At 43.9% G+C, this 13,517-nt stretch overlaps 1 protein-coding gene across 2 annotated transcripts in view; it reads left to right on the forward strand.

The window, feature by feature from the left end:
• The window catches only part of FNDC3B (fibronectin type III domain containing 3B), a 339,246-nt gene that overhangs the window by 78,840 nt on the left and 246,889 nt on the right, over positions 1–13,517 (forward strand). The window lies entirely within an intron of this gene.

The following is a 13,517-nucleotide window of genomic DNA, read 5'->3' on the forward strand; positions in this document are numbered from 1 at the left end:
GCTGGGGTTTGGGTTGAAAATGGAAAGAGTTAGGTTGGTCACGTGGTTGGGTTTGGGGAAACTCGGCATGGGGAAGCTTGGTCTTTGGGCAGACTCTTAAGGATCAAGATGTATGAGACGTGTACAGCTTGTGCAGATGGTAAAGAAAACGGCCACTGCAGACTGCCATCCACATTCTGTCTACCACTCACACTGAAAAGGCCTCAGGTGTCTGGATACTGTCGTTGTCTTGGCTTCGAGATTTGGGATAGAAAGGAGGAGCGAGAGGGCAGGACTTAAGACTGAACGTAAGGAGGCACTGAGTAATCGATTTGTTCATTTTAGTAAGTATTTGTCAGATGTCTCCTGTGCTCGCACTCTTATCAGGTGCGGGCAGGTGCTGGCACCCCGAAGATGGATCTGACCCTGTTCTTGCCCCGTAGGAATGAGCAGTCGAGTTGGGGAGCAAAGCGTGGTTCACCAAAATAAAAAGGCTGTATTTACACACATGTAGAGCCCCCGGAGAAGCGCTCGGATTGCAGAAGGTGCCCGTACCCTGGGAGCCCCGCGGAGGGGTGGGTCAGGGCGTGGATGAGGCGGACAGGAAGACAGACCGGCAGGGAGAAGTGTCCGTGGGGAGGCCGAGCCTGCACAGACCTCTCACTCGCAGTCCAGTCTGGAACTGTTACTCAGCTCGTACACCACGTCATCGGTTTCCGCTTCGTGAAGTGAGGCCGCTCTGTAGGGCTAGTGTGTTCCGTGGAGAGCTCATGTTCGTGGCATCCCAGACACACCGTCTCGGCACATTCCACCAGCTCTTCCCTGGAACTTTGGCTAGTCCGTGTTCTTGTGAGTGAAATTTTTTTTTGTCCTCTGATGCATCCGGTGTGGCTGTCCGCCCCTTGATGACTGTTCCCCAGAATTAGTGATCCCGTAGCGACGCTGACTGCGAGCAGGGCCCCCCCCCGCCCCCCGCGGGGCTGCTTGCCAGCAGCACAGGCAGCTACCCCTGCTTCTGAGGGCCTGCTGTTCACTGGAAATAAAAAGGTGTGAGTTTATCCAGGTCTGTGGTCTGATTTTACAGTCCTCCCTGCCTTAGGTCTGCCAATTCCGCTCACTACAAAGGCTTCTGGAAAGTCATAGCCTCTGCATAATCTCTGTCTCGTAAAGGAAAATGTTGATGCCATATTATCAGAGGGTGTTGTTTATGTGGCACCCACAATAATTACACCATACGACATGTAATTATGACAGCTCTGAGCTGTCTGGGTTGAGAGACACTTCAGAATTTAATTAGCCAAAGGCAGTAATAATAAGAGACAAACTGTAGTCCGTATCCTTCAAATGGTAGAAATTGAGCTGCCTTCAAAAAGGAGAGGATTAAGGAAAAACACTGGCGTGGCAAAGTTACGCTGCAAAATAACGGCAATTTTCAACTCTGCAGTGCTTTCGACATTATGATTGTTTTCAACTTACTGCAACATTGGGCTGTGCGGCTGCGCCGTGAACTCCAGGACAGGGATGATGCCTGGCGTCAGTCCTTCAGAATGGTTGAAGCATGAATGAAATGAACAGATTGAATTCATCTGAACCAGGGCTTGAAAGCTGACCATTTGTCACCATTTGTCATACAGGCCTTCTCCTCCTCCCTGCCTCTTTATAATTGATAGCATTATTTAAAAAAAATAATAATTAGGTGCCAGTACTTAAAAATTGGAAGATTTACATAAAATTCTGGATCTTTCTGTTTATCTGGAAAACCCAGAAGATCTGATAACCCTGGGCTGGTCTTCCCACTTGGCAACAGTGGATTGGCAAAAAGTGGCAGCTGCCTGCTCCAGCTGGGGACTGTCCTCCTCAGTCCCCACTCTGTCCCCTTCACTCTGTTTGTGTACTTGCCTGCCTTCTCGGGCTCTCCAAGGTTGGAACCTGGAAATTAATGTTTTTACCTTTGAAATTTTGTGCTCACGCATCTTCTGTTTCAGAGCAAAACTGCTCGATTTTTCAGGCACGCTCGTTTGTGTAACATACTTACCAAGTGATTTTAAGCCTCTTAGTTTTTCCCTCATGACTTGTGAAATGAACTGGTGTGGGCTCTGGTTCATCTGGCTTAGTGGGAGGGTTTCAGTTATATATCTTACAAGTTAGGACCCATGTATTGGTTTTTTTTGGCCTCTGCTACTCAGTGAACAGAATTTGAGCCCCCAGTCCGTGTCACACTGAGCAGTCACTAAAGCGTAGGAGGGCAGAAGGAACAAGAAGGTGCCTTGATTTGACTGTTTACAGACTGGTTAGGGATGTTAAACACAGATGCAAGCTATCAGCGTTCCAAGGGCAGAGATGCAAATCCTTGTGTTTTTATAATCTTGTTTTAGAGGCTCCAAGAATTGAGACTTCCTTAAATGCTTATTATAATAGAATTTTTTAAAAGCAGACTTTTTCTGGTATTACCTCGATGAGGCATTTAATACCATTTCTATATTGCCTTTCTCTTTGGATAAGATTAAATATGATGGCTTTCCAACCTCTAATGTCTATTGTCTTTTGATAATATGTATTTGTCACATTAGATGTGATGTGACAGCCGTGGCTGTATCTCCTAGCGCGGTAAAAATAATAGAGACACACAGAGAAGAAAAGATGGGATAGTTCTCCATCTACATGTGTTAAGACATATGTTTCCATATAACCGTTTTCATGTTGGCAGACTTTTTTTTTCTCCCAAATGATTGATTTTTAAAAATAGGATCCTATAGAAATGATATATGTTATACTCCCAACAAGACAATAGTGAGCAAGCGGCATAAAATTAGTAACATGAATCTTTAAGTTCCAAAGGCCTGTGCAAAAAATAAACGGCCTGCGGAGGAGCCGCTGCTGAAACCACACAGGATTGTATGGAGGTAATTCTGGGTTTAGCTGCCTTCAGACTGCATTTCTTTCCCGGGTTAAATCGGGATTGGCCAGAACGAGGTGCCTCTTAGTGATTTTCCAGCCAGCTCTACCTTTAGAATGAATTGAAGCTGGGCTGTAGTGGGTCTCCAAAAAAAACCCAGAATTCACGTGCCCCGTTAGTGTTCATTCCGGGGACGGGGGTTGCTTCACAGCCTTGGGCCTTTTTCCTTAATAGGAGGCCAGCAGATCAGATCAGTGCTGAGAGGACTGTATTTTATGGGCAGCAGGTGTGTTTAGCATGATCCTTAATTAGAATAATTTGCCCCTGCCTCTCCTAGAGCCACTCTTTATTGCCCATTCCTTACTCCTTGCGGCAGAGTAGGTGTGCATTTGGATAAAATGGACAGCCTGCGCTTAGAAAATTACTTCGCTAAGAGTTTCTGCTTTGCAAATAACTGGGCAGTTAAACAGAGACAGCACGGAGCGGGAGCAGACCGGTCTAGCTTTGGGGGCAGGTGGACTGGAAAGTATATATATCAGTAAAGCTGTCATCGGGGTTCCATTCCTATTATTTTCAAGAAATGGACATTAAATCGTGTGAGCCAAACCGTAGATTTAGAGAGAAAGCACAAGTCTTGTTACCTGGTTATATTACATGACTTAATTTTTCAGAGGTGTTGTTAAAATGTTCTTGTGTCTTCTGAGTAGTTGGAAAGATGCTGCACTGACTGAAACGCATTACTGCTTCAGATAGAAGTTTCGTGGGTCTTTGTATTGGATTGCTCTAGTTCATGGGAGAAAGAAGCCTTGACCCAGTGAAGCATGTGCTTCGGTAGCTGACTTGGCCAGAGCTGTGCACCCCAGATGCCTTTTCCAATTTCATCACTTTAATTTTTGTTTTAAATTGTCAGAATGGGTCTATTGGAGACCCATCTTCTTATTACCTTGCAAAAAGTCCATATAAAAAGCATCCTTAAAAAATGTCTGTTTATTTATGATTTATGTGGTAACTTTAGTCATGACCAAAAATAAAGTAAGATAAAACATGAGTATAATATGAATCATGAAGGAATGGCATCCGTATTTTTCTTTTAGGGGTTGTGATGGGAAATCAGAACTTAGGCTTCTATATACCTTGTCTGTGAATAATACCTGTTTTAAAGACCCAGGGAGTCCATGGAGGCTGGAGTTGGGTGGTAGAGGACATTATCCTTTCATAGATGGGTGTTCACATCCACTTTACTTCACAAGAGCCTCCGTTTTCTCGTTTTTAAAGTGGTTTTTCTCAGGGTCTGGCACAGAAGAGTTTTCTCATTTTTTATCGACTGCCCTTGCACATCCTGTTTCTTCAAGGGGCCTTGGAACGTCCAAGAGCCTCCCACAAGGAGACTGGAAGATGGGCACCACACCAGGAGTGTGCTGTTTCTTTGGCGGGAGGCAGGGGCTCATTTTCTAATTATTCCCACATCAAGGATAAAAGATTCTGTAAGGTTGCCTCTTCCAGAGATTTCAGGGCCTTAACAATGTAGAAGATTCATTAAAGGTCAGATGTTTGACATTGAAGGAATTCCAAGTGTCTTGAGTTTTTGGCATTTACCTCCACCCTACATGTTACTCTGTAAGCTTGCTGGTCACCAGCAGGCTTTCGGTGTCCACGTTTAGTTGAGTGGTTATTTGTGGGCAGTAAGTTGAGTTGTTGGCAAGAATGGCTTTTATTTGATATTTTGATTTCGTTGTTCCCTCTGCGGTGGAGGGAGTGAATAGTAACTGTTTGAGGGCTTATGAGGTGCTAGGAATGGTGCTAAGCACTTATATACATCATTTCATCCAGTAATCATACACCCCATAAGGCGGTGATCATTTTTACAGACAGAACCGGAGGCAAGAAAGGTTAAGTACTTCCAGCTGGCAAATCGCAGAACTGGGATTTGAGTCCATTTAGAACCTACCTTCCCGGAAGGGTAGAGTCACTTGGGTTGGGCATATCTCATTGTCTTGTTCGGGTGAACAGTTGGGAGAGATCTGGGGAGGGGGTTTTGGCTGATAGTAAATTACAAATTTCATTGCGAAGACTCTTCCTGTTCTGTGATCTCCACGGTAGCGCTGGATCTGGAGCTTCTGAAAATTGCCGACCAGGTGCTGGTGATGGTGGTGGTGGTGTCTGAGGCCTGGAGGCACGGGTTGAGTTTGGAGGAGGAGTTGGGAGTGAAGTCATCTGAGGCCCAGGTTACTAGAGCTCCTCACTTTCTTTCCTTAGGGCAATGCTTCTTTCCCTGAGACTAGCAGGGGTGGGGAATGGTTCCCTCTGGGGTCAGCAGCTTTGGACTGAGAGCCATGGTGATTGAAGGGTAGCTGGGGTTCCTTGTTGCCCCCCCCCCCCCCCCAGGCCCACCCTGGGAGCTAGGAGATGACCTTTTGGTCTGCCTTCCTTTCCTCCCAAACCCCGCCTTGCATTTTCATTCAAAAATTACATCATCCCAGAGGCACAGTTTTTGTGTCTGAAGAAATCTAAAAACTGATTGTAAGACTTGAACTTATTAGCTTGTTTGTTTTTCATTCTGAATTTATAATTATGTCTCTTAAGTAATGCCAAAATTACAAGAAAAAAAACACCCTAAGTTTATCCTTCAAAGAGAAAGAAAATGGCCACTTTGCTACAGGAGCGGTTCTTAAATCTCTCACGGCTGCTGCCTGTTCTCAGGGGGAGCACAGAAGTAAGTGTCCGGCAGGGTTTGTACCCTGAGCCTCGATACCGCACCCATTCGCTCGCCAGTTCCTCGTGTTCTTTGTTTGAGATTGATGAAGGGCTGCTTGGACTTTGTCTCTCCTCAAGATGTTAATTATATGTTTCAAAATCATGTGTTCTGTTAAAAATCACTTACGCATAGCCTTGGAAAGAGACCTGGAGGCCGGGAGTTGCTTCAGGGGTGCAGAATATTGTTTTGGAGGCCTTGGGAAATAAATCTTAAGAGTTAGTTCATTTACCACCAAGACATATTTAGTCAGTGTATATAAACAAAAGAAGTCACAGTGTGCCTGGACATTATTTGTCCCAGATGGAGTTTAAACTTGGCTCCTGATCCTGCGCTGATGTCATGGCGCATAAACCGGCCCCGAATGAGAGCTGTGCATAGAATCCGCTGTGTGCTTGTGTGTGCTGAGGGCGGGGGAGGACGAGGGGAGGGGCTGGCCGGAAAATCTTTGTCACATTTTTCCTTCGTTGTCTGCAGAGACTAGTGTCAGTCCTGAATTTGGACTTGGTGCAGAATGAGGGAAGAATTGGAATAATGTGTTCATTTGTACAAGTCGGTCTGTGTGTGCACCCAGGGATGTCATCATTCCAAGTCCGAGCCTACAAATGCGCGCCGAGCTTTCCAGCGGTTGCTTATTACAAAGCGCTTGGTACTAAGATCTAGAAAGGAAAATCTTAAAGCATGACATTTTTGAAGAGCGTTTTCAGTCTGTTTGTCTTGAAACCTGAAATCTGGACAGCTTCTTTAAACTTTCTAATGGTCTTAAGTATCCAGCTGTATAATTCTGTTTTCCTGGAATGTATGGTGGATAACCTCTCAAGCTCCTTGCTTAAGTGTTTAAAAAGGCAAATGCCTGATGCTCCGTAGAGAATCTAGCCAAGTTTAATTCTTCCTGTGTGCTTTGAGAAGGCAGCTTATGGGTCAGGAAAGGGTCTTCTGGAGTTCTGAGCAGTTAGTAGGAAATTTCCACCACTGTGGTGTTACTTTATTACCTTTCACGGCTGACTTTCATTATGAGAATCTTAATTAGACGTGTTTCCAAGGAATTCAAACCATTTCGTAGATGTAAAGGGCTTAGATTTCAGAACTTCTGTGAATGGATTCCAAAGTCACTATTGTTGCCTGAATCCACGGAAGCTGAACAGACACCGGAATGCAAATGAGTTGGGAGGTGAACCTTAAAGGAAAGCCAGAATGTTTCTCAAACAGAAAATCTGGTCAGAGGTGAGAATTGGCAGTGTGGTTTTTTGTTTTTGTCGTTGTCGTCATTGTTTTGAGAAGATAAAAACGCAGATTCCGGTTAAAAAAAAAATTTTTTTTTTTTTTAATACTCTCTCTTTAGAGGCCACATTTTTTTCTTAGAGATTGGTCACTGGTAGAAGTTTGAAGAAAAAGAAGAGTTAATAGTTCTTTATTGAGCACATATTATGTGTAAGGCCTTGTACCAGGGCTGCATTAGGGTTGCTCTTTTCCTTAAGTGCCCATGTGAGGTATTACCCTCCCCCCCATGAGGAGCTGTGGGGACGGGAAGGTTAAGCACCCTGTGCAGCAGAGCCAGACTCACCTGCCACCTGTCCCATTTGCTCTCCTCACTGTACCGTGTGGTTATCTTGGTTGATTTTTTTAAACTCTAAAAGTCACAAAATGAAATTAAAATAGGATTAGCAGAGAGTGAGTTAACCACTCAATATTTACAGTCTAGCATGTTACTTAGAAGACAGCTCTAGCCTGAGCTCCATTTAATTTTATCTCTGCATAGAGCATGGCAGGAAAAGACACTTAAACGTGTAGAAGAAATATGTGCTATTAAGTATTCATTTTTTAAAAATCTTTAAAGTGCTTAAGATTGGTTTTCTAAATTTAAAGATGGCGTTGTAGGTAGAATGATTTTATCTAAAATTCTGAGTCCTTATTCTTCAGACCTTGGCTGTGTATGTACAATATGATAAAAGGCAAACTTCAGCTTCAAGATTTAAAAAATGAATTAACTAGTTTGAAATGGAATTATTTAGGAATCAGAAAGTAGATGTTTTGGGGATATGATTAACTTTAGACCCTTGAAAATGAGTAGTGGTTCTCCTTTGACTCCTAATTATATCTACTTCTCCAGTATCCTGACAGTCCCACTAGTCCTTCTTTGCTTGTGGTGCACAAACCGATCAAAAATGTGGTAGGTGGACAGCCTAATTCACTGTGACCGCTTGGGGGAGTTGACTAGAAAGGAGGGAAAGGAATGCTAGGTTGGCTCTTGGGCTTAGCTTTTTAGAGTAAAGGCCAGGAACCCAAAGAGAAGAAACAAAGGCCAGAAAAAGTGGAGGAGGAGGTGGAAGAGGCACAAGACAGGGGCAGACTGTGGATGCCTATTGATGGTGGCTGGGTAGAAATGGAAGTGGCAGAATCACATAGAACAGAACCAGAGTGACGGGAAGTAGGAAAACAGGAAGTAGTTCTGGCTTGCAGAACCCTAGGTGTGGAGACTTCACCTCCATCATCTTAGAAACTTCAGTGTTGGTTGAGAGGTAGGGCGAGCTTGTCTGCAGCAGACCCCGTGACCCCGGCTCACCATAGTCAGTTATTTTTGAAAACTTAAACTTTGAACAGCATAATCTCTGAATTATGTCACAGGTGGATTTTTCATTAACCTCTCTACTGCTTTCCGTGTGCCCAGTGTCTCCCATCTCAGTTTGAGTTTCTCACTGCTGTCAAGTCATCTGGTAATGTTGCTCCCCCTCCTTGGGAAATACTACCGCTCACAGGATAAAGTCCAGACTTCTAAGTGGGGCGAACAGAGGCTTTTCCTAGGTGGCCCTGCTTGGCAGTCTCATCTTTACCCCCCTGGACCAGGCATAGGCCATTAGGGCCAGGTTGGGATTCTTTTTTTTTAAGATTTTATTTATTTATTTTTGTGAGAGAGCCAGCACAAGGCGGGTGGGATAGGGGAGAGGCGGAGGGAAAAGCAGACTCCCTGCTGAGCAGGGAGACAGGTGCGGGACTCTATCCCAGGCCCCCAGGATCATGACCTGAGCCAAAAGCAGACGCTTCACCGACTGAGCCACCCGGGTGCCCCCACATCGGAATTCTAAACACATCCTACAGTCCAGGCTTCTGTGCGTTTGCTAGGGCGATTCTTCTTTGGCTTATCCGCTTGCAGTCTCTCGCTCCTGCCTTAAATGTCACTCTCAGTAGTAACGTAGCCATGATTTCTCACGGCTTCCTTCAGTTTCCGTAGCTCTTAGTAGCAGTCATATTTTATTACAGTTAATTGTATTTTCTACCCTTGTACCAACACACAGATAAGTAGGATGTCCTCTTTCTTAGTATCACCAGTGCTTTATGAAGTGTCAGGCACAGAGTAACCACTCAGCAAATGCTTTTGAAAAATCAAGGCTTTGATAATTACATTAGGCAGTGATTTAAATAAGTTTCATTCATGGAAAGTCAAGGCCTGAATAAGTGAGAATATACGGTATAGTGGTGGGGAGGGGGAGTACTCTCTGTTCTGTAAAATCCTTCCCAAACCCTAGCATATGACCTGTTTGTGTTCACCTCTGATTTGATGTTAGTGGCATAAGCTGCCAGGCAATCGTAGTGTTCATTTTATATGATTAAAAAAGTATAGTAATATAGAAAAGTCAGCTCAAGAATATTGAGCAAAATAGTGGGAACTGCTTTCCTGTCAGTTATAAGGATGAGAACATTCTTCATGGGTACATTATTTCTTGATTATGCCTTATGGGGAAGAACCGTGTTAAATGAATGACATGGCCCACATCGAAATAGGTTTAAAAAATATTAGAATATTGGGGGGCACCTGGGTGGCTCAGTCGTTAAGCGTCTGCCTTCAGCTCAGGGCGTGATCCTCCGCTATGAGCCTGCTTCTTCCTCTCCCACTCCCCCTGCTTGTGTTCCCTCTCTCGCTGGCTGTCTCTATCTCTGTCAAATAAATAAATAAAATCTTTAAAAAAATATTAGAATATTGGGAATTTAGGCAGTTAAATATCTCTTCACTGAACTGCCTTGAGATTCTGAGAGGAGAGTTGTTTGCTTAGGTTCAGTGCATAGCTTAGCAGAGCTGTGTGACGGGAAGTATGGCGTCGACATGGGTCGTGTTGCTCTTTCCCAGCCGGTCAAAACTAGACATGAGGTGGCTGGATCTAAATGGTGGGAGACATTTTAGACAGTGTGCCAGCACACTCAGGGTAGGGCTGTTAGGTGAAACGTAGCCTGAACTTAGCCTGAATTGCTCGTTCCCCGTGGAGCGCAGCCTGTGGACACGGGGCGCGTTGATGGAATGGAGGGGCAGAAAGGGGTTGTACCTCACCTGATGGACGTTTTTGACAAGGATTAACCCTGAAGTGGTGTTGACAAGAACCAGATTTTGTCCTCAGTGAGCATAATTTTCAACTAAAGAAGAGTTACAGTTCCGGTACTGAGAGCTATGTGAAAAATGTATTTAATAAAATGGAAATTATGTAAGTAAATCTCATGGTGCTTCAAATGCACAAGGGTGTTTGGCGGCTGTTACTTTTAGCCAGGGAAAAACTAGACTTAAACCTACATAGACTTTTGGTCTTCTGTATTCTTGGTTTTTATCTTGAAAGTTCTCTAGTTGAAATCTTAGACTCTGGCATTTGTGGCTCTCTTAAAAGAGGCTTTTAACCTAGTTTTGGCCATCTATATTACATTTTGCATTTTTTCCATTTAAGTTAAGCCTGTATTTTTATTCTTAGCAAACAGCAGCTCTTTTTGTAATAGAATCTCTTTATTCGAGGCAGTATACAATTAGAGTAGAAATGTATGACTTCTTACAAGCTGCCATTGTATTCTCTTTATAGCCCTTACCACTATCTATAAATGTTTTTGTTTAAACTCTACCCCTTCGCTACCCCTCCTCAGCCCACATAAGTTCTGTCTGTCAGCCTGAGATGGACAGAATTTTGTATTGTCTAAGGCTCTGTTCCCAATGCCTGGAGGAATGCCTGACCCATTCTGGTCACTCACTGATATTTGCTAAATTAATAGAGATATAGTAGTTATTCTTCTGAGGACACTTGTTTCATGAAATGGGCTTTTTTTTTTAACTCTTTTGAATGTATAGATTTTCAGCAATCCCTGGCGTGATTTCAGTGCATAAAAATGTCCTCCTTGGTTTGTCTAGTTTCTCCTCCCTTGGTTACCTTTTAATCCATTCCTGTCTTTTTTGTTAATCATGGGTGACTTTGGGAAGATAGAAGCTATAGATGCCATTGTCTTGGAGTCCTCTTATTTTTCTTAGGCCTAGTGTCGGGCCGTGAGAAGTGGCATCTAGTGATTGTGATGGTCCGGGATTAGCTCCTTGGTCTGTTTTAGGATTTGAGGGGAATTTAAGGACTTGGCAAGGACTTTATGAGAGTAAACCTTGCTCAGTATAAAAGCCACTGTTGGTTGTTAGTTAAGGGTTCCCTTACCACCCAACCTGTTGTATCGGAAGTTATGGGCTGTGGCTCAGGGAGTGGGCTTGGATTTCCTAGAACAGATCCTGTCCTCAGAGCCTGTCTTGGAGACACGCCCTTGACCCAGTGAAGTGAGTTCTCTCCTGATAGTTTATATAGCTACAGCTTATAGCTGTTTATTCAAGTATCTTCATGAAGAATTGACTGTGGAGCCCATGCCTATCAGAGGGGGAATCTGTGTAGTAGAAGAGAAGAGCCTGCGTTTTGGTCTGATGGGGCTGGATTCCAGTGCTAACTCGGTCACTTTGTAGTTTAGTGACTTCAGACAAGTCACTTACCCTCTTTAAGCCTCCGTTCCCCATCTGTATAATTTGGTTAGTAATACCTACCTGGCCGACCACAGGGGTTTAGTAATATATATATATATATATATATTACTGTGTATATAATCATTGTAGGGAAAAAAGCTGTTAAAAGGAGTTGATAAAGTAGCCTGCCTCATTCTGAGTTCATTTTAGAGATATGTAATGGTCTGTTGAGGGCGACAACTTCTGAACCTTCCATTCTTTGAAGAAATCAGAGGACTAAAGATTTTGGAGCATTGGAGTATTCTTTGCTCCTTGCTTTAAACTGGACAGGTCCGAGGGCGCCTGGCTGGCTCAGTTGGTGCAGGGCGTGACTCTTGATCTTTGGGTTGTGCGTTCAAGCCTCACATTGGGTGTTAAAATCTTTAAAAAAACAAAACAAAACAAAACAACTGAACAAGTCCTAAAGCCCAGGAAGAAACAAAGCAAGACTATTTTGTGCTACCAGTGTTAGAGAGCAGGCAACAGCTTCAGTACCATGCGTGTCCCTGTGCCTTGACCCAGGGTGTAAGTACTCCTGGAGGCTTCCAGGTCTTGTGTGTGTTTTTTCCTGCCAGCTTTGGAGTCAGGATTCAGGTAGGACAGGTGAGCAGATGAGACAGTCAATACTTTCCCATTGTCTTCTAGTACCTTTCTATTTTACCTGTCACATTTTAATCTTGGGACATTTTCTTTGTGTATATTATTATACACAGATAATTATTGGTTATTTGCCGCCCATCTTCTACCTTTTCCTGATTTGGAGCAAAGGGAGGGGACTCAGAAAACATATGATGCCCACCTTTCAGTTTGCTGGAGACCAGCTCTGGTCTCTAACCCCAGGCACCAGGGTCTCAAAGGTGTGCACTGATGGATGGTTCGGGCCTTCCAGGGCCCGGGTGGAGCTTGCCAGGATTTCTCTGGAGTTTGGGAATCTGGGAGTGTGCGTGTGTGTGTATCCAGAAAAAAAGTGATATTATTCCTCTCATGTAATCCGAAGTCACTTTTTAAAAGTTCTTAGATATTCTTGGGGCTCCCGGGTAGCTCAGGCGGTTAAACATCTTGCGATTAAGCCCCAGGTGAGGGAGCCTCCTTCTCTCTGTTTTGCTCTGCCCCACCACGCGCGTGCGCTCTCTCTCCCTCAAATACATAACTTAAATCTTAAAAAAAAAAAAAAAAAAGTTATTAGATATTCTTGGATAGAATCCTTCCTTATGTGGAACTCTTCTGCAGCTCTTAGGTCGTAGCCTTTTTTCCCTCCTAAAGATGTCTGTAGGATAATGGTAAGTGCTGGCTGCAAGCGAGAAGTTCATTTATACCTAACACAGTTAAGAGTAAGGCAAGCCTCACAGTGTGGCAAGTGCAAGAAGCTCCCAGAATGGAACAGGATCTCTTCTCCTGCACGGTTTCTATCTCGAGTGTCTGGCTGTTGGATTTAACTTTCAAGAAAACCGCGCATGTAATGTTCCATCTTTGGTCAGTCACTGCACTTCTCCCAGCAGAAGCTTCTGTGATGGGCACATCCATGACTGTGGCTGTTTGGTTAGGGGGCTGGGAATTTTTTTATTGGAGGCGTAAATTAGGAATTTGCCTCCAAGAATGGTCTTAGATACTGTTGGTCTGGGTCATCAGCCACCCACAGTTGACGTGGCGGTGGTAGCTTGCTTTTTTCGCCTCTACTGGGTAAGAAACCGAGTTAGATTTACACCTTTAAGGAAAGATCTGTTGACACCTGTTTCATTGTCTTGTTGGGCAAAGCTTTCTCATGATGCTGTTTTAGCCTTTTGCTTAATTATATCAATTCTACCTCTTGTTTTATTGTTTCAGATTTTGGAAGGATGGTCACTTATTTTTCATTAATTTTTGAGAAACTTGCCTCTGGTTATTTTGGGCTGCTGGGTTCCTGTAGCCCTGACGGATTTTAAACTGATCTGATGAAGCAAAAGTAGCCTGAAGTATGCTGTTACGATTTGATTAACACGGTTCTATTTTAGCATCTCTGGAGAAGAAGAATCTGTCAGTGGTTAAAATCTTTCTTCCTCTGACGAGACACAGAATGCAGCGTGAGTTGTTTTAACGCTGACTTTGGAAAAGCAGGAAATGCTTAGTGAGTG

This window comes from Ursus americanus, chromosome 4, assembly GCF_024610735.1.
Source record: "Ursus americanus isolate L20-20 chromosome 4, mUrsAme1.1.p, whole genome shotgun sequence".
NCBI lineage: Eukaryota > Metazoa > Chordata > Mammalia > Carnivora > Ursidae > Ursus > Ursus americanus.